A 26,115-nucleotide genomic window follows, 5' to 3' on the forward strand; every position below is an offset into this window, starting at 1 on the left:
AAGGCATTTGATGACCTGAAGCAAGCCATGTGCTCTGCTCCAAGTCTGCAAGTTCTTGACTACTCCAAACCATTCATTGTCCAGACAGAGGCTTCTTAGATAGGAATAGGTGCAGTATTATCACAGCTTACTGCAGAGGGCCAGGATCAACCAGTAGCTTTTATAAGCAGAAGGTTGACCCCCAAGGAGAAGCGTTGGTCAGCTAATGAGAGGAAGACCTTTGCTGTGGTCTGTACCTTGAAGAAGTTCAGGCAATACCTGTTTTTCCGAAACTGGACAACGTACAGGGGAGTATTCTCCCCTCTTTCCAGCACCTCCTCTTGGAGGGACCCCTGAGTTGTTTCAACCCATTCCCCAGGGTACTTAAGAGCACCCCTATGAGTGGGTCCTCAGATTCATTGTGGAACAAGACTCACCTCTGAAATCAAGACACTTTTCGACCGTCTGGACACTTGGACTTTGTTGGACTTTGATTGGAACCGAGACTGCATCAAGGAAGACTCCTGCTGCGCCTGGTCTCCCTATTCTTCAAGTCTTCTGCGTCAGCTGTTTCTGTGCTTCATCGAGGTTCTCCAGAAGGCTGTGGGCATCAAGGACATCCAAAGTAATCTCCCTTGGAGTGAAGGAGTCACTCCCTTTCATCTGCAGGCACCGCAACAAAGCTGAACAGTTGGCTGCTCCTGTCGTCCTACGGACTTCATGAGGCCCAGCTACACAAGTGGTGGTTCTGCAGCTCCCTAGAGGCCTGACCTGTCTTCTCTGCAATTTTGAGGACAGTATCCCTCGTTGGAGCTGCTGGGACCAAACCCCTGTGCACAGTGTCGACCTGCTGTTACCAAGGCTTGTTGTCTCTGCACTCCAGAGATCTTCGGGCTACAAGACGTTCCAGCCTTCTGCACCTCACCCCTTGAAGATCAGCATCCTCACTGCATCCTCTGCACCTCCATCTTTGGTGAGCTGCCTGAGGTCCTCTTTCGACTCCTGTGCCTTCGGCCTGTGGGTCCTCTTGAGGGTCTTCCTTTGCTTCAGTGGGCTCCCCTGCTCGCTCGGGGCCTGCGCTGACTCTTCTGCACTAGGTGAGTCCCTTTGACCTTGCTGGTCCCAACGGTTATAACTTTTTGCTTTCCATTGCAGTTGCAGCTACCAAGGCTTTTTGGTGCTCCCGCCGGACAACGAAAACCTAGTCACTGACACATGATGTGGGACAGCTCGTGCATGGCTCCTGGTCTTCCTCAGCATCGCCTGGTCCTCACAGCTGCAGCGCTAAGGTCACCATCTTAGCTCTTGAACCTCCCGACATCGGCGGGCATTGTGCTTCCGTGCCTCCTGGTCACTTCAGAGTAGCATCCACGGTAGGAGTTGCTCTCCAACCTCCTGTCTTCCAAAGGGTTTCTTCAGAGTCCTCTGGGAAGGGTCCTTCTTCTTTAAAACTGCAACACGACTTCTCCATTGCCTTCCATTGGGCGCGCGACTGTGTTTTCACTCTGCACATGTCCTCCGTGGGGTTCCTGGGTACTTACCTTGGGTGGTTCCTTGTGTCCCCGGCTCCTCTGAGTCTTCTGGTCCAAGTCCTGTTCTCCCTTGCATTCACATTCAACTTTCTTAGTATATGGTTTGGTCTCTCCCTGGAGGCCAGTGTATATTTGTGCTATTTACCTGATTATTTTGACGTATTCTTGTGTGTATTGTTGATATCTACATGTAGGAGATATGCCAATGTGTCAGTGATTGTGTTGAATAATAAATAGACTTATATTTATAAACACTGCGTGTTTCTTTTTCACTTAATCTACACTGTTGATTAAATGTGGTAAAACAAGCTGCTTTACACTCCTTCAAGATAAGCCTGAAGGCTTCTCTCCACAGTTACCACTTTGAGAGCTTTCTATGGTTATCAAAGACCACTAAAATCACCATAAGGGTTGCCTGGATTAGTGCAAGGTGCATCACTCCTGAGAGTGTGCACCATATACTAAGCCAGCCTCCTACCACCACCAACTCCAGTTCTCCATTATACTTCTCTCCCCAGGGCACAAGTCCTAAAAGAAGTGGGGCACTAACCAGGTTAGGCAGTATGTCAGTGACATCACAGCGCGTGACATCACAACCCATGTTGATATCATGAAAAATGACAGCAGATTCAAAGGGGAGAGAATATGGCCTAACGGCTAGAGTGGTCGACCTCGAAGCTGGGGAACTGGGTTTAAATCTCAGCAGAGACGCTCAACATCCTGTGATTCTGGGCAAATCACTTAATCACCCCCATGCCTACCAAAAATGAATGTGTCCATCTGTAGCGTAACTGGTGCTCATGTAAAGCGCTCTGATTTACTCTATATAAAACTCACATATGTTAAGCAGGTCTGTCATGAGTACATTTGAGCGCATTACAATATTTAACAAATTAGATTTTGCGTCGCAGTTGTGCCCAAAAAGTGATGCAACCCCGGAGCAAGACCTGTTCCTCTACTTATACATTTAGTTAATAAAACGCTGCCAGAATGAAATTGCCAACAAGGAGTAACGTGGAAGTATATCTGTTCTGCCTAATTGGTTGCACAGTCTGAAGTTTAAAATATCTTATTGGGTTAAGGCACCTGCTGCATAGATCTTTATGCACCCAGTAAATCTCAGGAAATAATAATAATGATAAGATAACTCTGGAGGTTCATGCACTTGCTGGAGAGACAGGTGTTATGTCTAGTCCCAGTTTTGAATTCAAGTAGCATAGAGGGTTAATATGTCTCCCCCAAAGCACATCATATGACACACAAATGACAGATTTTTATTTTATGTATATAGGTAAATGGGTTATTGCTTTGAACATAGAGATCCTTTAGTTACTTGCAGTTCATACATTGTAATCCTTCACATATAGCACAGCAAATTATAAAGGAAAGGATGTGTGACTCCTGCACCTTGTAACCCTCACTATCGTATGTAACACATCCTGTAAATTGATTTACACACAAATGGTTTATTGACAATGTATAGAGTGTATGTGTGATGTAAAGTGCTCCAATACCCTGGATTGGGTTGAGCAGAGCTTTAAAAGAAATAAGACAAACTAGTGGTATTTAAATTGTTATTTGTATAAATATTAGGACAGACCAACACATCTGACACACTGGAACCAAATATGTGTGCTTAGACTATGTTTGATGCTAATTTGAGGTTCAACTGCTCGAAATAAACATTTCAACACAATATAAGCCTTTGAGTGGCTGAATTGCACAGTGTGAAACAGTCAAATAAGGTAGGGGCAGGCTGAGGAGGGGCAGGATTCAAACAGCAATCAACAAACTACCTCAAGACACTTACTTTGTCCTGGAAGTGCAGCCTGCAGGGAGCCGCAGCAGCCAGTGCGAGGTAAGAAACAATTCCTGGAGGTATGCAGCACAACAAATGGGAAGGTCACAGGTCAAGTGCAGGGCCATTAGCACATCCCAAAGCACTAGTGCTTTAATGTGCCAATGGCCCTGCGACTGACAGAAGAGAGAGGGGAAATTCGTTTGTCCCCTTGTCCCCCCCACTACAAAATCTGGGGGGATATATCCCCCACGTTCCCCACACTTCCAACGCCCATGTCATCAGCCGTGTTATCCATGGTAAGTAAGTAGGTAAGTAAGTAATAATTTAATGTTCCTTTAATAATAAACTTACAATATAACACATTTCACATTCCAAACTTAATATCACATAGTAGCAAAGTCATAAAATGCACTTTTAGACTGATTCAAAGTTAAAAAGTAGAAAAGATTATTTCATTAATTACAAAGGCCTATATCTATTTTCGACCCCTTTTCTTCATTAAGGATTTTTTAAAGTGCTATGTGCCAGTTTTGTCAAAATCATCACTGTTCTTTTCAACAAAAAACTTGAAAAACACAACATTTTATCCTCATAAATCAAACCACTCGAGCAATTATGGGACAGAAAACCCTTACTATAGGTGTGTCACGTTCCTCTCAGTATGTTCTTGGGTAAATAGCATAAACGGCATTGTAAACCTTTATTATACTCATTTAGCTGATTTACCCTCCGCTACCCTAATCAACTTAAAAAATTGCCAGTAAGTGGTAAATCTTTTCCCAGCAAGAAAACTTTTACTGCTTGACGACATGTGCGGATGGCATATTGGTTGAAACCCTGTCTTAGCAGGCTTCTATGTTCTCCCGTTAAAGCTGGACAACTACAAACTATGTGACATACGTCTTCTCTGTGATAATTACAGAGGCGACATGACATTGGTTGCCCAACTTTTTCCAAACTAGAAAATTGCTACGGAATTGGAATTTACCTAGCCAGTCTCATTAGCTTTAGCTTTGCTTTTAGTCTGTCCACACCGCCCCGGATAATGCTGGGGTTTTAATTGGCCGTATGATGCAATTACCATCCAACCGTGGGATCTTTTCGCTAGGGCCTCTCTATCCATCAGTGATGACACTTTTTTGCTGATCCCACTAATCACTCTATTAAATGCGACTTGTGAGAGGTAAAGACCATAATTATTCTACGTTAAAAGTAGTCATGGCCAGAATAAAATATTCATGGGCTACCATATTTCTAGGGTCGCTTATAGCCTGCCATACGGTTGTCATCAGAGTGGAATTGTTGTCATATTTTAGTATATGACAGAATTTCAAAAATGCCCCAAGACTGTTTATATTTTGTCTCCTAAGTCCAAACTCTAATTGAATGTGAGTAGGCGAAGCCTCTTTTGGGAGATTGAATAAGTGGCAATAGGTCCCTACCATGAGGTTGTCTATTATTTTATCGGCTTTCCTTGTCAGGATCTCTACGCCGTATGTCAAAGACGGGGAGTGTTATGCTGCCATGATTTGTAATAGTGGTTTAAGGGACAGGCCTCTTAGGGTGATCCGGACGGAGGCAAACGCTATGATTAATGCATTGTTCCTCCTTTGAATCACAGCACACTAAATCTATAAAAAAATGTAAATAAAAAATGTTGGTCGTATTACTATACCCCGTGTCACTAGCATGGTTTTTGTTTTACTGAAAATAACTTTTAACCCATGGATCGAGGTGTACTGGGCAGTTTCCCTAATTAGCCTCTGGAGCCCCTCCTTGGTGTAACTAAGTAGGAGAATATCGTCGGCGTAAGGAAGATGGGAAATGTTAAAGCCGGCCACCGACGGGGAATGCAAATTGATTCTGTTCAGACCAGGTGTAATGTCAGCGAGGTTCAAATTTAACAAGAGGGGGGCCAAGACGCAGCCTTGTTTTAGGCCGTCATTGTTGGAATTTTTTTCAAGATAGATGAGCCTTGACCCAGTCTAACTCTTATCCATGTATCTGTATACAGTAATTGAATTGCTCCAAGGAGAGTAGATGAAATACCCCAATTTAACAATTTACCCCAGAAAATGTTTCTCTGCACTGCATACAAAGCTGAACGAAAATCAACAAAGCCCAGGTGAAGAATGCTTGAGCGCCGCATTGCTTGTTTCATTATGAGGGCCAACATCTGAGTATTGATAGATGTACCTAGGCCTTTGATAAACCCGGTCAGATTTCTGGGCAAAAGATTTTCAGATACCACCCAAACCGTAAGCTCTGTGAGCAGGCGTTTAGCGAAGAACTGGGCCTCACAGTCCATAAGGGCTATCAACCCATAGTTGGCAAAGTCTGAAGATATTCTGGCTTTGTGAAAAGGAGCCAATATTGATCCCCTCCAATTGTCTGGGATTTGTTGTAGTTGAATAATTTGGCCAAGTTCTCTGCCCAGTATTGTGGTTTCTGTTTATAAAGCGATTGAGGGAGGCCATTTGGATCTGGGGCCCCAGCCCTGAGAGTATTGCTGATGCTTTTTCCACCGTTCTAGAGTCGATTACCATGGGTGGATCTTCCCCATTGTTATTATTAGTGACAGATTTTAAGGATCCAATTGATGAGACTGTGCCCCCGTACATGGCTCCTAGGTGTTTGCTCCAAGTTTCTTCTGAGATGTTTGATGACAGGCCTTGAGATTTCAAGCTGGTAGAATGATTAACTAATTTCCAAAATTCTATTGAGTCATTTCTCTTGGAGGCGTGGAGGATTTTACACCAGTACCGGTCTAGGGGAGTGAGTGTTTGCCTCCGTAGGTTGGGCCAGGGTTGTAGGTTGTGGTACTGGGTGATTTCCATTACATTTACTAATGTGCCAGTACCTGTAAGAGCTTGTACTGTGGTACCAGTGATCGGTACTTAACAGACTAGTTGTGGGTGGCTCCCCTTCTCCCCGGGATATGGGAAGGAGATTATGAAGACTTTTTCCTCATCTGTCTCCTCGGTCTCTGAATCTCTGCCTTCCCGGACTTCTAGAGTTTGATGTCTCCTGTCCCTCCCTGGTGAACTCTTGGGTTGCTGGTGCCTCTGGCCCTCTGCCTCAAGCCCTGTGTCCCCTGTCTGATTTGACAGACACAGGTGAAACGATTTAGCCTTCCGCAAGCAGAGCATGATTCTCCCTCAGCTGGGCACCTGTCTGTTATTTGGGGCTCCATCCACAGTTCCAGCACTTTCCCTCTGGTTCTCTCTGGGATTGTCCTCTAACCCGTGGGGGGTGAACTTGGATAGCATCGACCGCTTGCACTTTGATAACTGGCGACTTTCCCCCGTGCTGTAGGCTTAACCCGCTGGCTAGGTATATTTTCATCTCATCTGCGCAATGCATCTGCGTAAGTGCTGCATTGTAATGTGACCGAGCTAGGATCAGTATATCCTCCAGCTTGATGCCCAGATGGGAAAGGATCAGGTGGCATAGTGTGAACAACCGGGGCCTGACCTCTTTGCCTGGTTATCGTCTGTACACATGCTGACCAGTTCCCTGAGATGGGTGTAAAAGATATCAATAGACTCGCCCTCCCGTTGTCAGACGTGCCTCAGTTTGAATCTCTCAAAGTCTGGATTTAACTGTGGGTCAAAATGGGCATTGAGCGTGGTAATTGCTGCATCATATTTATAGTTGTTACCCGTGGCAGGGAGGTGCTCAAATAATAGATGCATAGTCCTCACCCCTGTATCCTTAACCGAAAACAATTTTTCCTTTGCTATAGCTAGGACAATTTACATTCTAATTATTCACAACAAAAACAGCTAACAAGCACTGGCAAAGCCAACAAGTCTTTTTTGTTCTAGGTGTATGTGTTTGTTGTTGTGTAATATGTCTCAATGTAATTACAGAAACCTTAGAGACACCCAAATACTGGTCTAGCCAGTGCTTAATTTGAGGAGGTGGTTTTCGGTGCTGGCACTGTACTTTATTGTCAACACCTGTTCTTATGACAACCTGCCACATGGTGGCACTGTTGTTCTACTTTCTTGAGTAGCACAGCAGTAGTTGTTTAATAATCAAATGTATATTAAAATCAGTAATACCTGCCACCAAAAGCTATAAGAATAGCTTGGGCGGCAAGTATTAGTCATTTTAATGTATATTTAAAGTCTGCATTGTCACACTAGTATGAGTGTGATGGTTATTTGTGATGGTTCGGTCACTGGCAGTGCTAGTGGGGGGCAAGGGGTGGTGCAAGCTGCATGGCCTCCAGACAAGGGCCCTGTCACCTTTTTTTTTTAACAAATTAGGCACTGCAGTGGTGGATTTCTGTGAGAAGCACATGCTTGTAAGTCATGTTTAAGCCACACCATTAATTACATAAACTAGTCACTTGGAAATAAATCTTTGTTATGAGTTTTTGGCCACACCTCTTTTAAATAATCTGCCCCCAAAACAATCCAGGCCACTTAAAACATATTTCCTTGGCAAGACACTTGCAATCCAGTAAGAATATGATTAATGGTATCTGAAGAAAACTTCATATAGCATAATTCATTCTGAATGAATAGGAAAGGGATACCTTGTATTTGAAGACAGATTTACTCTTTTAAATATGTTTTTAATGTGTGGTCAAATGCAGTTACTAAAAGTATCCTGTTATTTTTTAAAGAGCAGGTTTACGGTATAAGCATTACTAAAGACGCATATGTAGTGTGGTGGGGCCCTAGGCCCCCACGCACTTGGAATGATGACACTGACACAGGAATTTAGTTAGTGGAACTGGCCCAGGGCACGCGCCCGGCCCCTTTTATTACCAGGGTTACATGTACTGTGACGCCTGTGTTGGATGGGTGTGGGGTCGGGTGTAAGCCAGCCCTCAGGGAGTGGCTGGCACAGCAAAGACTAGAACAGTGATAGGGAGGTCACTACATCCCTCCCAAACTTTATTAAAACTGGGAAAACAAAGCCCACCCTGGGGAGAGAATAAAATAACAAATAGAAAACTTCCACTATGTCTATTCAGCTGCTTTCAGATCTGGACGATAGTAAAACCACTGCTAGGATCACCAGTTCTACTTGGCACAGTTTAGTAGTGCACTACGGATCCGGTCCTACCTGGACTCAAGGCGTGGAAGTGTACAACCAAAGTCTATATGCACAGTTTACGGGGATGGTGCATGTGGAGCAATAGTGAATGTGGAGGACGTTCACAAATATGTCCTGGCTCCATGAACCTCAAGCCTACGACGACGGATGACATCCTGGTTGTTGTTGAGTCTTCCGCAGACGCAGCAGCGCTTCCAGCTGCAGGATGACGGAGTAGTTACAGGCATCCTTCCCTAACCAGGATGCCCCTCTCACGGGTATTCCCCTCTCACGGGATGTCCCTGAGGTCCTCTTCACCAGACTTCCACTGGACTGGGTGTACTTTGCCGTGTCACTCCAACACCATACTCTAGGCTCGTGGAGGAAGGGCTACGAGTCCCACCTTTAAGTCCTTCGCTCTGCCTGGAGTGTACTTGTTTCCCGATAGGATTACTCCTGCCATCCAGACCCTGGTGCACCGTCATTTGTAGGCAGGTATTTGGAGGTACTGGCTTACAATACGAGATCTTCATCTTCCTGGGACCTACAGGGGACCTGCTGTAGACTCCGCTCGTCTTTTGGGACCCCACTCTCAACGGCCGTCCCTGAGACCCTTGCCCCTTGAACGCCACGGTCTGGTGTAGAGAGGTCGAATCCGCTTCTAGACCCCACATCCAAGGTCACTCAGGACGTCTGTGCAGAACCACAGTCCAGTCTCCCATGCGACCCCAAAGGTGGATTTCACAAATAGTCCAGCTTGCTCACATCTGCAGACGCCAGGTTTGTATGATTCAAATGAAGACTTCTGGACAGTCAGCCTCTCATGGTGCCACAGATGTTACATGGGTACTGTGCTTCGCTCCCCATGTTCTTGCACTCAAGTCTTCTTCTGTGCCTTGCGGAGTGTCAGATGTCTAATCACACATTCCTTTCTTCTTTCTTTTCTCTTCTCTTCTTTCTTTGTACGCCTTCTGTGATGGCCTCATGCTATACAATTTCCTTTAGCTTGTTCTTTCACTTTGTGACGCGGTGTGGTCCAATCTTGTCTTACTCTTCTTCTCTGACCAGGCCTCTCCATGTGACGTGCACTTCACATGGTTCTCCCTGACCATGCCCTAGCCCTGGGACAATGCAATCTCCTCATTCAGTGTCCAGGCCACTCACCCTGACCTTCTACTTTTCATGACCTCTCCTAGGTCTTCATCCTTCGACTTCAGGTCAATCTTCTCTGACCTCTTGCAGGTCATCTTCTCTGACCTATTGCAGTCCATCTCCTCTGACCTCTCACAAGTCATCTTCTCTGACCTCTCGAAGGTCACCTCTTCTCTGACCTCTCGCAGGTCATCTTCTTCTCTGACCTCTCGCAGGTCATCTTCTTCTCTGACCACTCGCAGGTCATCTACTCTGACCTTTCGCAGGTCATCTGCTCTTGAGGACGCACTCCTGGCGCCTCAATACTAAGCCGACGTGGCACTCTTCATTCTCTACTCAGGTAGGCTTTGCATGGTCTGTCACTCCCTGTGACAACCAGGACCTTCTTCCTTGCAGCGGTCTCACCCTTCGGCTCCAGCTCGGACAATCATCTTCTCTTATATGGTCTTCGGCACGCTTCTGACTTTACACCCTCTGTCCGTCACTTGAGGGTACTCCTATTTCTACCATCTTGCGCACTCAAGACCTTCACTTGCAGTGGCATTTTTTTGCCACTGGGCGCTCATGCAGCCCTATTTCTTCAGTCCTTCGGGGACTTGCTTCCTGGGGCTGTTGCCCTGTACCACACCTGCCATCCAGGTGCAGTAGCCACTGGTGTCCTTACTGCTGTAGTGACAAATGGCCACTGGGTGTCACTGCATTCCTCCTCACAAACCCTGGCAGCCTTTTGCCCCAAGATTCCTTTCTTTCCAGTTTCCTACTCAATTCCACTGGCGTGATCGCAGCAGCCTTTCCTGTGCTGCACTCCACTTCTCTATTACTCTGCTTTCCACTGCCGTTGGCCATCAGCAGCCTTCCCTCTTAATGTTTCCTTCAGGCATCGCTGGACACCACCAGGTGGCTCTTGCTGCTTCACATGCCAACCACATCGGTCTTGCACACTGCAGACTGCTCTACTTCTCCCAGGCACTTTAGTCTTTTTGTTGGCATCCTCCTTTGAGCACTGAGGAGACAGTCCCGTTGGGCATCTCTGCCATGTGGGAGCTTAACTTGGACACAGGGAAACACGCTGCGTTAGGGCTGCTTATCCATTGCATGCAGTCATTCAGCCACTTTTACCTCAGCAGCCTTTCTCGTGCTGCAGCAGTCTATGCTCTGTTCGGGGATGCAGTGACTCCCCTTGGCACCTGGGTGTCAGAGTAGCACTTGATTGTGAATTTCAGTAGATCCACAGCTCTGCCGTCCGCCGCTGCTCTCACTAGTGCCATGGAGACAAATGCAGCAGAGACACCAACTTTGTACCCTATATCACAGAAGTTCCTCCACCAACGCTGCCCCACATTCTCGCTGATGTCTTTCTTCACGGGTGGGGTGCCCTTGCCTGCATCATGCTTTGCAGCGGCCCCACCCACTTACTTCAGCCTCACTGGTCGTCAGGTAAGGGCTGTGGCGCGGCGCTCCTTTTTGTTGTCTTCTAAGCCCTGCCGCCTCCTCATACGCCAGGTAGCCTCTTTGTTTAATGTCCATTTCACTGCTGGGGCAGACCTATTACTTTCAGTGTCGAAACTGCCTCTGCAGCGCCACGCTGCAGGACATCGCCTTACACGGGCATGTGAGCAGCCCCTCCTATTCTTCGCCGGCTGCCTCACCGTTACCGGCTGAGTGCCGGTCCACTTCGCCGCAGCTTCCTCACTTCTGCTGCTGGCCCCTCACACACGCGGCTGGTCAATTCTGTTCACGGGCACGATAGCGGTCAGGCAGTTCCTTCACCAGCTGCGTCTTCGTCCCTGGCGAGTGCCGGGCTTCTTCACAGTAGTTTCCAGTCTCTGCTGGCCACACCGCACTCGCTACTTTTCACACGCCGTGCAGTCTGTTGGCTCACAGCCTTTTCACCCACCGGCTTCTGCCACATACACTCAGCGGGCTGGCGTCCAGGTCATCAACTTCTTCAGAGTCAGCGTCTCAGCACTGGCACTCTGCCCATTTTCACCGGGAACGACACCATCCCGCTGCAACTTATCTGCTCCTATTCAGGTGCCGGGTGGGTTTTGCCTCACTGCTGGCTTCTGGGGCCGACCTCTTCTCTTTCGTGAAGACTACACCACAGACCCATAGCACCTCCGTCACCTCACGGGCTCACCTTATGCCCGCTGAGTAAGGTTGACCAGATTTAGAGGTCCTCAACCCGGACAGGCTAGAAATAAAAGTAGGACTAAAGCCTTTAGTCTTACTTCTATATCTGACCTGTCCCGGTTTTTGCATACCCTTGTAAATATGTGCCTATACACAGTAATACAGTAGACTTGTAAATGTGTATATATATATATATATATATATACATATATTATATATATATATATATATATATATATATATATGATTGCTCCAGCTTTGCCCACAAATTGAGTCGCACTCGAACACATGCTTCAGGTGGCAAACCTTTATTCAATGGGTGCAAACGGACCTCTCTCTGTGGCTTCAATCAGGCAGTCCCAATGCGATAAGCCTGACGCGTTTCAAGAGTTCATCTGCCTTCCTCAGAGGCAATCGCAATGCCGAATGCGTGCTCCAGTCTCCTTTAACAATGCAAAATCACGCCCCCAAATGGGCCGGTCAAATGACCCCAAAGCATTGTGGATAGTGAGGTCCTGGTACATAAATCCACAAATGGTGCACTAATTTCTGCCAACATTTCAAACCCCTAGATGGGTCACCACAAAGCGTACGTTTCAAATCCCCAGCACATGTTCCGCAAAGAGGCCCAACTGATTTGAGCCATACGGCCCCCTCACTTCACGGGGTGGTGCCGACTCGATGGCTGGGCAGCCGTCTCAAATGATTGCTCCAGTTTTGCCCACAAATTGAGTCGCACTCGAACACATGCTTCAGGTGGCAAACCTTTATTCAATGGGTGCCAACGGACCTCTCTCCGTGGCTTCAATCAGGCAGTGCCAATGCGATAAGCCTGACGCGTTTCAAGAGTTCATCTCCCTTCCTCAGAGGCAATCGCAATGCCGAATGCGTGCTCCAGTCTCCTTTGAAACGTACGCTCTCTGTGGTGACCCATCTAGGGGTTTGAAATGTTGGCAGAAATTAGTGCACCATTTGTGGATTTATGTACCAGGACCTCACTATCCACAATGCTTTGGGGTCATTTGACCGGCCCATTTGGGGGCGTGATTTTGCATTGTTAAAGGAGACTGGAGCACGCATTCGGCATTGCGATTGCCTCTGAGGAAGGGAGATGAACGCTTGAAACGCGTCAGGCTTATCGCATTGGGACTGCCTGATTGAAGCCACAGAGAGAGGTCCGTTTGCACCCATTGAATAAAGGTTTGCCACCTGAAGCATGTGTTCGAGTGCGACTCAATTTGTGGGCAAAGCTGGAGCAATCATATATATATATATGTATTCACTGAAAAAACCATAGGTTTCACACACGTTATAGTTAGGAATTAGCATTTAAAAAACCTTGCAAATTCACTGAAAAAACCATAGGTTTCACACAAGTTATAGTTAGCGGACATTTTACTGATAAAAAACCATTGAAATTCCACGTTATAGTTAGTGCAGGCAACTATAACTCACGCGACCGCAATCCTCTGCTGATGACATATGTGTCTTTATGAAAAAAAAATATTTGTAATATATGTATAGCTAAAATTTAATGGAAGAAGACATGGGCAAATAAGTGTCTAAATACAGTATTAGCATCAGCAGAGGATTGCGGTCGCGTGAGTTATAGTTGCCTGCACTAACTATAACGTGGAATTTCAATGGTTTTTTATCAGTAAAATGTCCGCTAACTATAACTTGTGTGAAACCTATGGTTTTTTCAGTGAATTTGCAAGGTTTTTTAAATGCTAATTCCTAACTATAACGTGTGTGAAACCTATGGTTTTTTCAGTGAATTTGTACGGTTTTTTAAATGCTAAGTTACTTTACGCTGTTCGTGGCGTGCGCGCCCACTTTAATGCAAATGTGTCTACTTTGCGTGACCCGGCTTGTCAACTGTATTTAATTGATTTGTAACTCTATCGATATATTCTCTTGACTCTTAAGTAGCGTTCTAGAAAACGCATCTCGACTTCCTTACAAACCTATACCTATTCATAGTGCTTCTGGGGCTAAGGGACGGATTCTGAGCTCTAATGTCAAGTCAGATGTCTTTTGACACTTGGTTAAGTATGTTGGGTTGTGTAAACATAGGTAGACAGAAGCCTGGTGCCACTTTAGTCTGTGTTCTTAGGAATCCTTGGGCTGAGGGTCCATTTTAGATGGTTATTCTAAATTTCTTGGCATGTGTTGCCAGCCTTGCCCATTTCTTGCTTGCTGGTGTAGTGTTCAGTTTACCGTTTCATGTGTCTGTATTTGTCTTGTTTTTATAATGTTCGGTTTTTACGACACAGCTGTTGGCGGTAATCTCTATTAGTAATAACGTCGGTCACGGGCAGGTTATTTATGCTACTAAACCCCTGCCATTGGTAGGGTGAGCACATTTTGATTAGAAAGGGCAGGTTCAGGCCAGACATATTAGTAGAACTAAAGCTGACAATGATCAAGGTATACATTTGGCCTGTCACTGTTTTGGCGTACCATTTTCCATAAAAAAAAATTATATTTATCTATATACTCAAGCTGTAAAGAGACTTGGAATACATTACGTAACGAATTTGTTACTTTAGACGCGCCGAGTACACCATTCGGCGCCTCTAAAGCTGCTAATTCGTTACGTAATATATTTTTCTTATTTCCGGCAGCACAGGAGGAGGTCAGATGTAAACATAGCCTTGTAAATGTGTGCCAATGTATATAAGACGCATGTTTACAAGGCTACATTTACATAAAATTACCAGTTGCAGGACCTCAACCTTGAACACCCCTACCCTCCTCGTGTGTCCCTTCTGTTTGGCGCAAGCAGCTGACCTCCTCCTGCGCTGCCTGAAACAAAAATATAAATTGCATAAGCTATTTGAGTCTACAGAGGCGCCGAGCATTCCTCTCAATTCTCCTTTCCAGGATGAGTTGACGTGTCCCATAAACCGGGACATGTATTGAAAATTAAGAAATATCGTCGGGCATAGTCCTTTGAAAAGCGGGACTGTCTGGGAAATTCGGAACGTCTAGTGCTTGGCCTCTTTATTTATCATTGGACACTCACAGTAACGCTATATCACTTTAGTTCCATTGCTAAATAGGACTTCAACCTTAGCGTTCAAGGGTGTTTTAAAATTCAAATTGGAACGAATGCCTTCGATTTTACACAAGGAGGTGTTATTGCGCAGAGCAGGAAGTGGATTCACGGCAACCCTTTCCCTGCAGCAGTGCCAGGCGTGGTGACTAAGCAGTTATCACCATGCCAACAGTTAAAAGCGTCTGACCTCACCGAGTCTGTAGAAGTCGATTGTCCGAGTTGATCCGTACGACGTACTTTATAGTATTTGAACCCCGGATTGGTATGTTGATCTCTTCATGGCTACGGTTGTGTCCAAACTGGTTCGTTCGCCACTCCCAAGTGTCCCTAGTAACACCTGATAAGGACACGGAGTAGCAAACAAACTAATATGTGAAGCTGAAGAACGCAGAATAGACATTGAGATCGACTGGCAGTTCAGGGCGTGTACCTTGTGATTTTAATTTCGGATTTAAAACCGTGCCTTTAGTTTGCTAAGTTACTTTACGCTGTTCGTGGCGTGTGCGCCCACTTTACGCAGTTCGTTCCGTGCGCGCACGGTGCGCTTCGCGCGCCCACTTTACGCAGTTAGTGCCGTGCCCACGTTACGCTAAATGGGCCATGTACGCACGATGCGCTTCGCGCATCGTCCGCACACGGAGGCCGTATTAGGCACATCGTTGTTAATGGTTATCTACAGATTGTCTTTAAAAATAATATATGCCATGCACAAAAGGAGCACTTCGGGCACCTTTTGCACACGGGGGGAGGAAAACGTGGATATTGTTTTTTTTTTTTATTTTTTTTTACCGTACGCGTACGGTAAGCGTAATCGGCGATTTTTAGAAAATAAAAAAATTTACATTTTTTGCCTTTTGGGTTCTTTGGGGACACCATAACAATGACTGGGTGGTTGGGAGCTGTCTATCAAGCCGCTTTTACTGTTTTTGGACTTTGTTTTTCCTCCACTCCCCTCAGAGTGCGAGAGAGAAAATGGCGGCCGACACTTCCTGGTTTCGACCGATTCGAATGTTTACTAAGATCTAACAGCCAATCAGAATCGCGCTCGCGCACGTCACCGTACGCGTACGGTAAGCTTACCGTAAGCGCACGGTAAGCGCACCGTAAGCTGGCTCAGATATATATATTGATTTAAATGCTATTTTCTCAGGAACTACTGAACAGATTTACACCAGACCTACAAAAGGCACTTCCTTGACCTGAGGACTACCTCTCTGCCAAATTTCAAGTAACTCTGTTCAGCCGTTCGGGCTGTAGCTGTGTCTAAAGGTCCTATGGAAAAATGCATGGGAAAAACGCGTTTTGGGACCCCCCTTTTTTCTCAGCCCCCGCTTGACGAATCCGCCCGAGACTTTCAGGGTAGGAGCGGAGCGTAGCGCCCCACCTATTTTGAAAATTTCGCGAGGATTTGTCGACCGGCGCCAAAGTTATTCCAAATAGAATGTTGCGGATTTTCTATGGAAACGTGGTCCTAACTATAACTATCTACTGGCGACCGCCAGTAGATAATATAGATATATATATATATGTGTGTAAGGAAATATATATATTTTTATACATACACTCACAAACACACGCACACACATTCAAGGGTTGTTCCCTTTAAAGGGCAGAGTAGGGCCACACTGGTGGCTAGCCTTTGTAGAAAGAGAAGGGAAATCCAGAGAGAAAATGTGTCTCTTCAATCGATTTCTCTTCGTGCTACACTTATCCTATTGCAACACGGGCTCCAATGGTATGCTCACTGCAGGCACTAAGCAAAAAAAAAAAAAAACTGGACATTTCTCTGCTACACCCAGGCATTAAATTTTTTTTATATTTTTTACATTTGGGGGATAGTGTTGGGACACCAGGACACTTCTCCAAGAACCGGGACTGTCCGGGGAAATCCGGGACATCTGGTTACCCTACGCCGAGTAGGCTGACACTTCACCCGCTAGGCGACGGGGACATAACACGCAGCACACAAGGCTAGTTCGCCCCTCCATGTTTCTGTGGGCACGCTAGACGCGCCATCTCAAAGCGCCGCCACTGGCTCACCTTCCACCTTGGTGTTGGCAGGGTGCCCTCGGCACGGGCTATTCTCTTCCCCTTATCCACCCACAAGGCTGCAGCATGCGTGGGTCCATCCTGCACGTTGCCAATGTAGTGTGGTGGGGTCCTACGCCCCCATGCACTTGGAATGATGACACAGGAATCTAGTTAGTGGAACTGACCCAGGGCACGTGCGTCCAGGCCCTTTTATTACCAGGGCCTCATGTCCTGTGACGCCTGTGTGTTGGGTGGAGTGTAAGCCAGCCCTCGAGGAGTGGCTGGCACAGCAAGGACTAGAACAGTGACCAGCAGGTCACTGCAGCATAAACATAACCCGATATTACCATCTCATTTTATTTTGTGCCGTACTAGCAGCATGGCGTCCATGAAATGCCATTTTGTGACGCCATCGCTACAAAAGTTAGCACTCTAGTTCTTTGAGGGATCTACCATACCCTTCCTTAATTTCATACGCCTAAATTCGCTAAATTGAGGATTCCGACGTTACAGATCAGCCGGCGGCTACACTTTCGTCCAGTTACAATAAATAGAATTTAGCACTCGATTTCTTCCTGTGGGGGTCTTCCTTATCATTCCTTACTTAGAAGCCGTTAGGAGTTTAAAATGTGGACTCCGACGTTACACATCAAGTGTTAAAACACCGGCGGCGGTTACGCTCTGTGCAGCGGAACCATGAACCCAATGCGCTCGTTTGAGAGGCGGGGCGTGCTCGGCTCGCGAAGTCTGGCCTTTGAGGCAGCTGCGTCTGTTTTCTGTTTCCATTAGCGCCTTGCTCAGGCCCGCAGTGCAGTAGGACAGGCAGCTGAGTGGGCAGCCTAAAGGCGCTGCGGGCTGTGACGTTGCGCTCGTGCGTGTGCTACAAGCGGGATTGGGGCTGTTGCGCGCGGTGCTCAGTGTGTGCGGGGCCCAGTAGCAGTTTCGGGCCGTCAGAGACGTTCACCATCGCCTCCGGATACTGGAGACAATGTGAGTGCGCGCCGGTGGGGAAAGATGTGAATTGGAAGGGAAACTTCAGGGTTCGGCCCTATGAACTGGAAGGGCCTGCTACACCTGCCTTCACCCTACTACAGCAGCTCATCTTAAGTACTTTCTTCTTCCTCCCTTGTAGTTACTCCCAAACCCCGAACTCCACCACCTCCTTCAACCCCACCTCAAACGTTGATTCCTTTGCCTCCTCATGCCCCATTTTCTCCTTCGTGTTAATTCGTTTGAGCTAGTTCTCCTTCACAACTTCCTACCCGATACTTTGCCATCTACTTTAAACTCACCCGCCTATCTTCATCCCCGAGATCATCTGGCATAACCCATTCCTCTTTCCATGTTTGTATTTAGCCCTCAACGTCTTTTTACTCCACTGGCTTACCTTTAGGTTACGTTTTGGGTATTAGATGTAGAATCGTCCAGATTGTCGAAGCTTGTTACTTTATGTATCCAAATGTGTCTACTTTGCGTGACCCGGCTTGTCAACTGTATTTAATTGATTTGTAACTCTATCGATATATTCTCTTGACTCTTAAGTAGCGTTCTAGAAAACGCATCTCGACTTCCTTACAAACCTATACCTATTCATGGTGCTTCTGGGGCTAAGGGACGGATTCTGAGCTCTGTCAAGTCAGATGTCTTTTGACACTTGGTTAAGTATGTTGGGTTGTGTAAACATAGGTAGACAGAAGCCTGGTGCCACTTTAGTCTGTGTTCTTAGGAATCCTTGGGCTGAGGGTCCATTTTAGATGGTTATTCTAAATTTCTTGGCATGTGTTGCCAGCCTTGCCCATTTCTTGCTTGCTGGTGTAGTGTTCAGTTTACCGTTTCACCTGTCTGTATTTGTCTTGTTTTTATAATGTTCGGTTTTTACGACACAGCTGTTGGCGGTAATCTCTATTAGTAATAACGTCGGTCACGGGCAGGTTATTTATGCTACTAAACCCCTGCCATTGGTAGGGTGAGCACATTTTGATTAGAAAGGGCAGGTTCAGGCCAGACATATTAGTAGAACTAAAGCTGACAATGATCAAGGTATACATTTGGCCTGTCACTGTTTTGGCGTAGCTTTTTCCATAAAAAAAAAATATATTTATCTATATACTCAAGCTGTAAAGAGACTTGGAATACATTACGTAACGAATTTGTTACTTTAGACGCGCCGAGTACACCATTCGGCGCCTCTAAAGCTGCTAATTCGTTACGTAATATATTTTTCTTATTTCCGGCAGCACAGGAGGAGGTCAGATGTAAACATAGCCTTGTAAATGTGTGCCAATGTATATAAGACGCACGTTTACAAGGCTACATTTACATAAAATTACCAGTTGCAGGACCTCCACCTTGAACACCCCTACCCTCCTCGTGTGTCCCTTCTGTTTGGCGCAAGCAGCTGACCTCCTCCTGCGCTGCCTGAAACAAAAATATAAATTGCATAAGCTATTTGAGTCTACAGAGGCGCCGAGCATTCCTCTCAATTCTCCTTTCCAGGATGAGTTGACGTGTCCCATAAACCGGGACATGTATTGAAAATTAAGAAATATCGTCGGGCATAGTCCTCTGAAAAGCGGGACTGTCTGGGAAATTCGGAACGTCTAGTGCTTGGCCTCTTTATTTATCATTGGACACTCACAGTAACGCTATATCACTTTAGTTCCATTGCTAAATAGGACTTCAACCTTAGCGTTCAAGGGTGTTTTAAAATTCAAATTGGAACGAATGCCTTCGATTTTACACAAGGAGGTGTTATTGCGCAGAGCAGGAAGTGGATTCACGGCAACCCTTTCCCTGCAGCATTGCCAGGCGTGGTGACTAAGCAGTTATCACCATGCCAACAGTTAAAAGCGTCTGACCTCACCGAGTCTGTAGAAGTCGATTGTCCGAGTTGATCCGTACGACGTACTTTATAGTATTTGAACCCCGGATTGGTATGTTGATCTCTTCATGGCTACGGTTGTGTCCAAACTGGTTCGTTCGCCACTCCCAAGTGTCCCTAGTAACACCTGATAAGGACACGGAGTAGCAAACAAACTAATATGTGAAGCTGAAGAACGCAGAATAGACATTGAGATCGACTGGCAGTTCAGGGCGTGTACCTTGTGATTTTAATTTCGGATTTAAAACCGTGCCTTTAGTTTGCTGGAGGTTTGGGGGGAGGCGGGGATGACTTTTGTACAATGTTATAGCTACTAGAGATCAGCTGGCCTCATCGCCACGACCACGTCGGAGTAGTAGGATAACTTAATCTCGGGTGTTCTTCAGCAGCGAGAATTGTGATAACCGTTTGTAAGCTGCTTTAGATCAAATGTTTATAAAACATGCATTCTTTGTGAACTGCTAGAATTCTGAAATAGTGAAAGCATATCGACGTGGTTTGAAGAACAAAGTACATTTTTTTGATTAAATTTAGTGGATGGAAACTATCACATTTTGCTTGAGTTCACGTTTATCTTTTTATGCACCAACATGAACGACAACATGCAAGGCATCCTTCCGTTTTGTCAGTTGTAGCATTTATATATTGGAGCTCTGATATTCCTGTGTGTAACTATTTTTTTATTTTTTTGTGCATGTGCTGCTGCGGTTTTATGTCTCGTCTGCGAACGCAGCGCAATGCGCTGCTGTCCACCAGCGAGATCTATTGTTGCTGACTTGCCTCGGAAGTGGTACAGGAGATGGGCACGCGCAAGGCTTTTTGTGGATTTGAGCTGGTGTACGCGCATGTGAACACGCACGTGCACACACGCGATGTGCACATCTCCTGTCCCGCTTCCGACGACATGCCAGCCCCGTTGGAGCGGCCCGCTGCAAGATGGGGCCGCTCAGAATTGAAAAAGTACACTTTCACCAATAATAGCCCACACGGAGCCTCCCCAGCCCTTCTTCACTCACCGGGCTGCTCTTCTGGGGGGGTCTCCTCCTCGCGGCTGCAGCACTTCTGTTGCGGGGCTTCCCTGCACTCCTGGGAGCCCTGAGCTGCTGTGGTCATCCTCGGCCGCCGCAGTCTTGACCCGGGGCTTCTCTTCACTCCGGCCGCCACCGCAGGGCTGTCCCTTCAGCATGTGAGCCCAGCGTTAGCATGGCATGCCGGTTTCTGTTTTTGCCGGAGCAGGCCCCGCCCACGTCCCGGGCAAGGGCGCCAGGAGACAAACCATGCTCACCCGATTGGTAGAATCTTTATACATTCAGTCAGGGCTTTAAGTAGGATGAAAAAACGGAGGGGGGTCTCTCAAAGGGGCGTGGCCAACGTATTTAAGGGTGTGGCTTAATAACACATAAACTTGAAATCTGTGCTTAGCATTGTGTGTCGCCTAACTCGTATTTTGCTGTTTCTGTCATTGCATCCAGATATATGATACAAGTAATATCATACCTACAACAAGGCAGGACTATTGGCTTTGTCAATGGCTGTTAGTTGCATAAGATAAATAAGCAGCAACTATGGCTTGTTGTATATTATAATGAAAAAGCTTTCACTTAAAGCCCTGGTGACACCACGATGATGTTGCTGCTCCTGAGTTTCAAAAAGAGAAGGGAATCCAGAGAGAAAATGACACTCTTAATGATTTCCCTTCTCCTACAATGCTCACCTGGCATGACGTGATGCCGTAACTTCTTCACTAGTGAGAAGAGCAGTGTATGCACGCGCACATCGATGTGCCTGCGGTCACTGCAGTCTGGAAAAAAAAATGGACTGCCTGTGCCAGGGCACAAAACTGAGCCCGATAGAGACCTGTTTCGAGGCCCCTTTAAAACTGCCAGTGCTCCGACCCGTGACCCACTTAAAGCCCTGCATTCAGTTACATGTATTTTAAGGCGGTAGATTCCACATACTATAGTTTCTTAAAGTAACAATTCTGTTGACGAAAGATAACAAGAGATTCACACAGATGGTCAATAAAGAGTGTTAGATTCTAATGAGACTCTTCACTATTGACTTATTCAAGCGTTCCCTCTGAGAACTGATTTTGCAGCAGAAAAGTTGAATTACAGCCATAACTTCTAACGGGGTGGTTTCTGTTTGTGGTTCGAGGTAAAATCCGAGAACGTGAGAAGATTGCTTCAAGGCTTTGGGGGATTCTGGGCAATGGCACGAAGTATGGTTCTTGGCGCATCAGAACCAGACTGTACTTGTGTAGGCACACTGTTATGGGCCTGTAAACAAATATGGTAATTGTAATTGCATTTATATAGTGCTTACTACCCCTGACGTGGCGTTGAAGCGCTTTTCAGCGAGCATTGCGCTACTCCGGAACCCAAAAATGCTTAGTGATGAATTAGTATTGGGAAATCTGAAATTCATTTGAGGGGTGGACATGTGAGTCAGTTATTTGGGATGAAAAGGGTAGCGGAGGAATAGAGGGGTTTCAATTTATATAGCGCTTGGCACCCCTGATGAGGCATCAGAAAATCTTTTTTTGTTTTTTAGGAGTAGCATGCTAGTCCAGAACCCAAATAAGATTAGTGGTGAAGTAGTATAGGGAAATATGGAATTAATTTGAGCGGTGGACATGCAAGTTTGTTAGTTGGATGGGAAAGGATAGTAGGGGGGAGGCGAGAAGATATTAAAAAGGCAAAGCCTTATTAAGTTCTCCACCTGTTATTTGATCACCAAGTGCCCTCCAGTGGAAACTGTGGCTGTTCATTGGTTAATAGGCTTAGTAGTCCTTCCTTAGTACCGTCTTGTCTCATTTTGTAACCTCCCATGGCAACACCCCAGTGTTAAAGCTCAGTAGGCTTTAATCACAGCCTTCGAGTGCTATTTTTTCAAATAGCAATAGGTCTCGCATTTGCAAGAGTTTAAGCTTTTGGGATTTTAAATGACAATGCCTTTTATCTGTTTTAAAAATGACACATAAAAGGCATTGTCATTTACATTGCCCATAGCTCAAACTCTTGTAAATGCGAGACCTATTGCATTACAAATGCTTGTTCTTTTCGTAGCTCTCTAAAGAACGGTTGTTCCCAGTATCCCACTTAACAGTACTTCTCACCAACCATCATCTGATGAAGGGCTGCATTGACCCAACCGGAGAGCGCATAACAACTCACTTTTATCTTGGGGATTTAGCATTTATATTATCAATCAAGTTTCTTATATAGTGTGACTACTTACCCTAAAGGGTCCCAAGGCACTGAGAGGGGTTGTGGGGGGGGGGGGTGCTGCTATGTGGTTCAGTCGAAGAGGCAGGTCTTGAGGTACTTCCTGAATTGCACGAGTGAAGAGGATTGCCTGAGGTGCAGGTTTGTGGCCAAGGCCAGTTGGGTGGAGCGGAGAGGTCTGGTGGGAGTGTAGGAGAGGCAGTGGTTGAGGTATGCAGGTCTGGCGTTGTGGAGTGCTTTGAAGGCATGCGTGAGGTGTTTTAAGGTAACTCTTTTGTTGATAGGTAGCCAGTGACGGTCTCATGTGGCTGCGGCGTGGGATGTTCAGGATGAGTCTGGCAGACGCGCTCTGGATATTCTGAATCTGCTATTGTCAACATGTTTCGCTCCCCCCCCCCCCCCCCCCACCCCACACACACAGGCTAAAACCCACCATCGCTCTCTTCTTTATTGCCAACGTATGTTCTACCATAATAAAACTACGCATCAAAGAATGTTTAATTTGATAAAGGACACAGAAGCGAGGATTAGTCTTCTCAATCATTAATGCATTGTGAACAGCCAATGGAAAACATTATACTCAACAAACTACATTTCCCATGGATATAAGGGAATTGTCATAAGTCACATGCAGCAGTCACTTTAGTTCTAACTCCATAAATGACTGAGACACCATCTTTCTTTGCCAGTAACCGGAAAAACCATCAAGATGATACCCTGAAAATCCAATAGCTTCGCCACCAGGGAAAAAAACTATTCTTTCAGACTGAACAGTCCTGAACCAAATTGCCAACGGAGCAACTGAACTCGCTTAACCACTGGTCGGGGGCCCATGCTGCGATTACCTTATTCTTGATGGAGAATCCTTGCCTTTGTGCCCATAATAGAATAAAAAATTCTTGGTATGCTAGATGGTATTTATTTCAAATTCTATTTCAGGACCAGAGACTCAGATTGTATGTTCAGAGCTGACCCTCAACAATAAAAGCAATGTTAACAATCTGTTTATGATAAAATGTTTTGAACGTAGCTTCTGATGACCAGTCAGCCACTGCCATGATGTCTTCCAGACGAGAGCCCAAAGTAAACATCTTGGAGGCCTTCGCCCCTCTCACTGATTGGGTTCCAAATTTGGAAACCTCTATACCTGCTTCTGACAAGGCACAATATCCACCGTGGTAAAGTAGCTGTAGGGACAGGTCCAGACAGTTTCTGTAACGCGATCAATAGTTGGCCCATACAGGTTTGCCTTAGATACCCAGTACAAGCTTTATATTCTTTTAAACATCGCACAACACATAGCTTATGATTATTTGCAAAAGACGGATACAGAGCAAATCTTGCGTTAGTTCATCTTGAGATGGTAAAGACACTGCAGGCAGAAAATACTTTACCTTCAAAGTCAAGTACCCGGACATCTGGAATCCTTTTGCATGAAATCAGAGTAACATGGTCAGTTTTAATGACCGTTACTTGCAGGACAGATCGGTCAGAAAGCCAGCAGTCCAGGAACTTGAGTACTGTATTCACATCCCACAGCACAGAATATCGAGGTTTGGTAGGTAATGACTACCTAATAACTCATTAATTTACATATTAAGCGATGTTTGCCAACAACCTTATCGTCGAATGACCTGCCCATATGGAAAAACGAAAATTGTTTGCTGACCTGTAAGCAAGTCCAGAGTCTGCCAATTAAGATAAGAAATTAACCACCATGCTCAATTTTGTTTCCAAGAGATTAACACCTTGTTTGTTGCACCAACAGACCCATCTCCGCCAAGCCGAAGAAGCACAAATGTGTAGTTGCTCACCAGGCTTGTTGAATATAGAAGTTAGTTTGTTGCAAGAAACCTGACAAGCTCCAACGTTCCCGTAAGCCCTCCAGGCCATAAGGGTAAGTTTTCCTGAGATTGTCAACAGGTGCCCTTGACCCCCTGGGTCAGTGAGAAAATCCTGGCATGTCTGTAATCTTGTTGGACAATCTCATACCATGTTGAGAACCGAAAACCAAGACTGAGCTTTCCAGAGCGGAGTCACTAGTATGTCTGCTTTCTGACGTCTTACTTGAATCCGCACCCTGGGACTCATTAGAAATGGTAGAAAGGCGTAAATATACCTCTGAGACCAGTCCTAGAGAAAGGCATTTGTGTCTTGGCCAGAGGATGAGGTCTTCAGCTGGAAAAAGACGGGAAGTTGCTAGCTGAGGCAGGAAGCAAGCATATCCACTTGGCAAGCACCCCCCTCCCCCGTCTGATTGAGGCACTCAAACACTGCTGGATGCAGTTTCCAGTCACTGGTAATCAAGTAGCAAGCATTGCAATCTACTATCACGTTCCTTGGCCGGGAATGTATTCTGCTGTCACTGATAGTTGCTGTTCCAGGCAAAATGCAGAGTCCTTGGCTATTTCCGCCAACAAGCAGGATATCGTACTTCCCAGCTTGCTTGTTGATATATCGAACACCTGAGCTATTTTGTCCCTCTGGAGAAGGATCCAACTATTTGTTTTCAAGGGGGAAAGACTCTTCATAGCAAAGGAGCTCGCCAGCAGCTCCAGACAATTTATGTGGAGCTTCAGCACCATCAGAGACCATTTCCTCCGGTCAGGGTTGGACCACATCTCACGTCCCAGCCCATCTACTGGCATCAGACTCGATCACGGTCTCTGGCAAATTGCCAAAGTTGGCCCTACCATTCCATGCTTCCATGTGGTCGAGTCACCATGACAATTCAATCTTGGCTTTCAACGACAGAGCAATCTAGCTAGCGATCTCAATGATACATTCTGGTTGGACAAGAGGAGTCTCGATTCTCTAATGGCCTTCACTTTCTGAGCTGATAATTGAAGGTGCGTCCTGACAGAGTCCACTAGGAAACCCAGAACTCCATGCATTAACACTGCATCCAAACTGATTTTTGACTGTTGATAATAAATCGCAGACCCTGTTGAAGCTCTACTGCCCACGAGAGGTGCAGGATTACAGTCTGTTGTTTATGTGCAATGATGAGCAAATGGTCCAAGTAGATGACCAACCGCTCTCCCTTAGTTCTTGGTGTCTTCACTACAGGTTGCATGAGCTTGGTAAAGCATCATGGGGCTGAGGACAGCCCAAAGAGGAGCACTTTGAATTCATAGCAAGTGCCCTGCCAAACGAATTACAAAAATGTCTGGGGCACAAATATTGAATTTTGCCACAAAGCCAGGATATGTTAGGAGAAAGTGTTTGATTGTGGGGGAGCAAACCTGGCTGGTCGCCTAGGATGA

At 46.0% G+C, this 26,115-nt stretch overlaps 1 protein-coding gene and 1 long non-coding RNA gene across 3 annotated transcripts in view; one reads left to right on the forward strand and one right to left on the reverse strand.

Annotated features, from left to right (window-relative positions):
- Positions 1 to 16,912, reverse strand: part of LOC146810961 (uncharacterized) — a 179,126-nt gene extending 162,214 nt beyond the window's left edge. Inside the window, exon 1 of the long non-coding RNA XR_014966660.1 lies at positions 16,751 to 16,912. This is a non-coding gene — a long non-coding RNA (uncharacterized LOC146810961). The remainder of the gene's footprint in view (positions 1 to 16,750) is intronic.
- A 514-nt stretch (positions 16,913 to 17,426) lies between these two features.
- SKP1 (S-phase kinase associated protein 1) overlaps positions 17,427 to 26,115 on the forward strand; it is a 113,204-nt gene continuing 104,515 nt past the window's right edge. Inside the window, exon 1 of one of the 2 annotated variants that reach the window (XM_085618021.1) lies at positions 17,427 to 17,731. The gene's annotated coding sequence lies outside the window, so the exon portion shown is untranslated. Of the gene's footprint in view, positions 17,732 to 19,597; positions 19,675 to 26,115 lie in introns of those variants that run through there. The other variant, XM_085618022.1, reaches the window with a different exon arrangement.

Source organism: Triturus cristatus, chromosome 7, assembly GCF_964204655.1.
Source record: "Triturus cristatus chromosome 7, aTriCri1.1, whole genome shotgun sequence".
Lineage (NCBI taxonomy): Eukaryota > Metazoa > Chordata > Amphibia > Caudata > Salamandridae > Triturus > Triturus cristatus.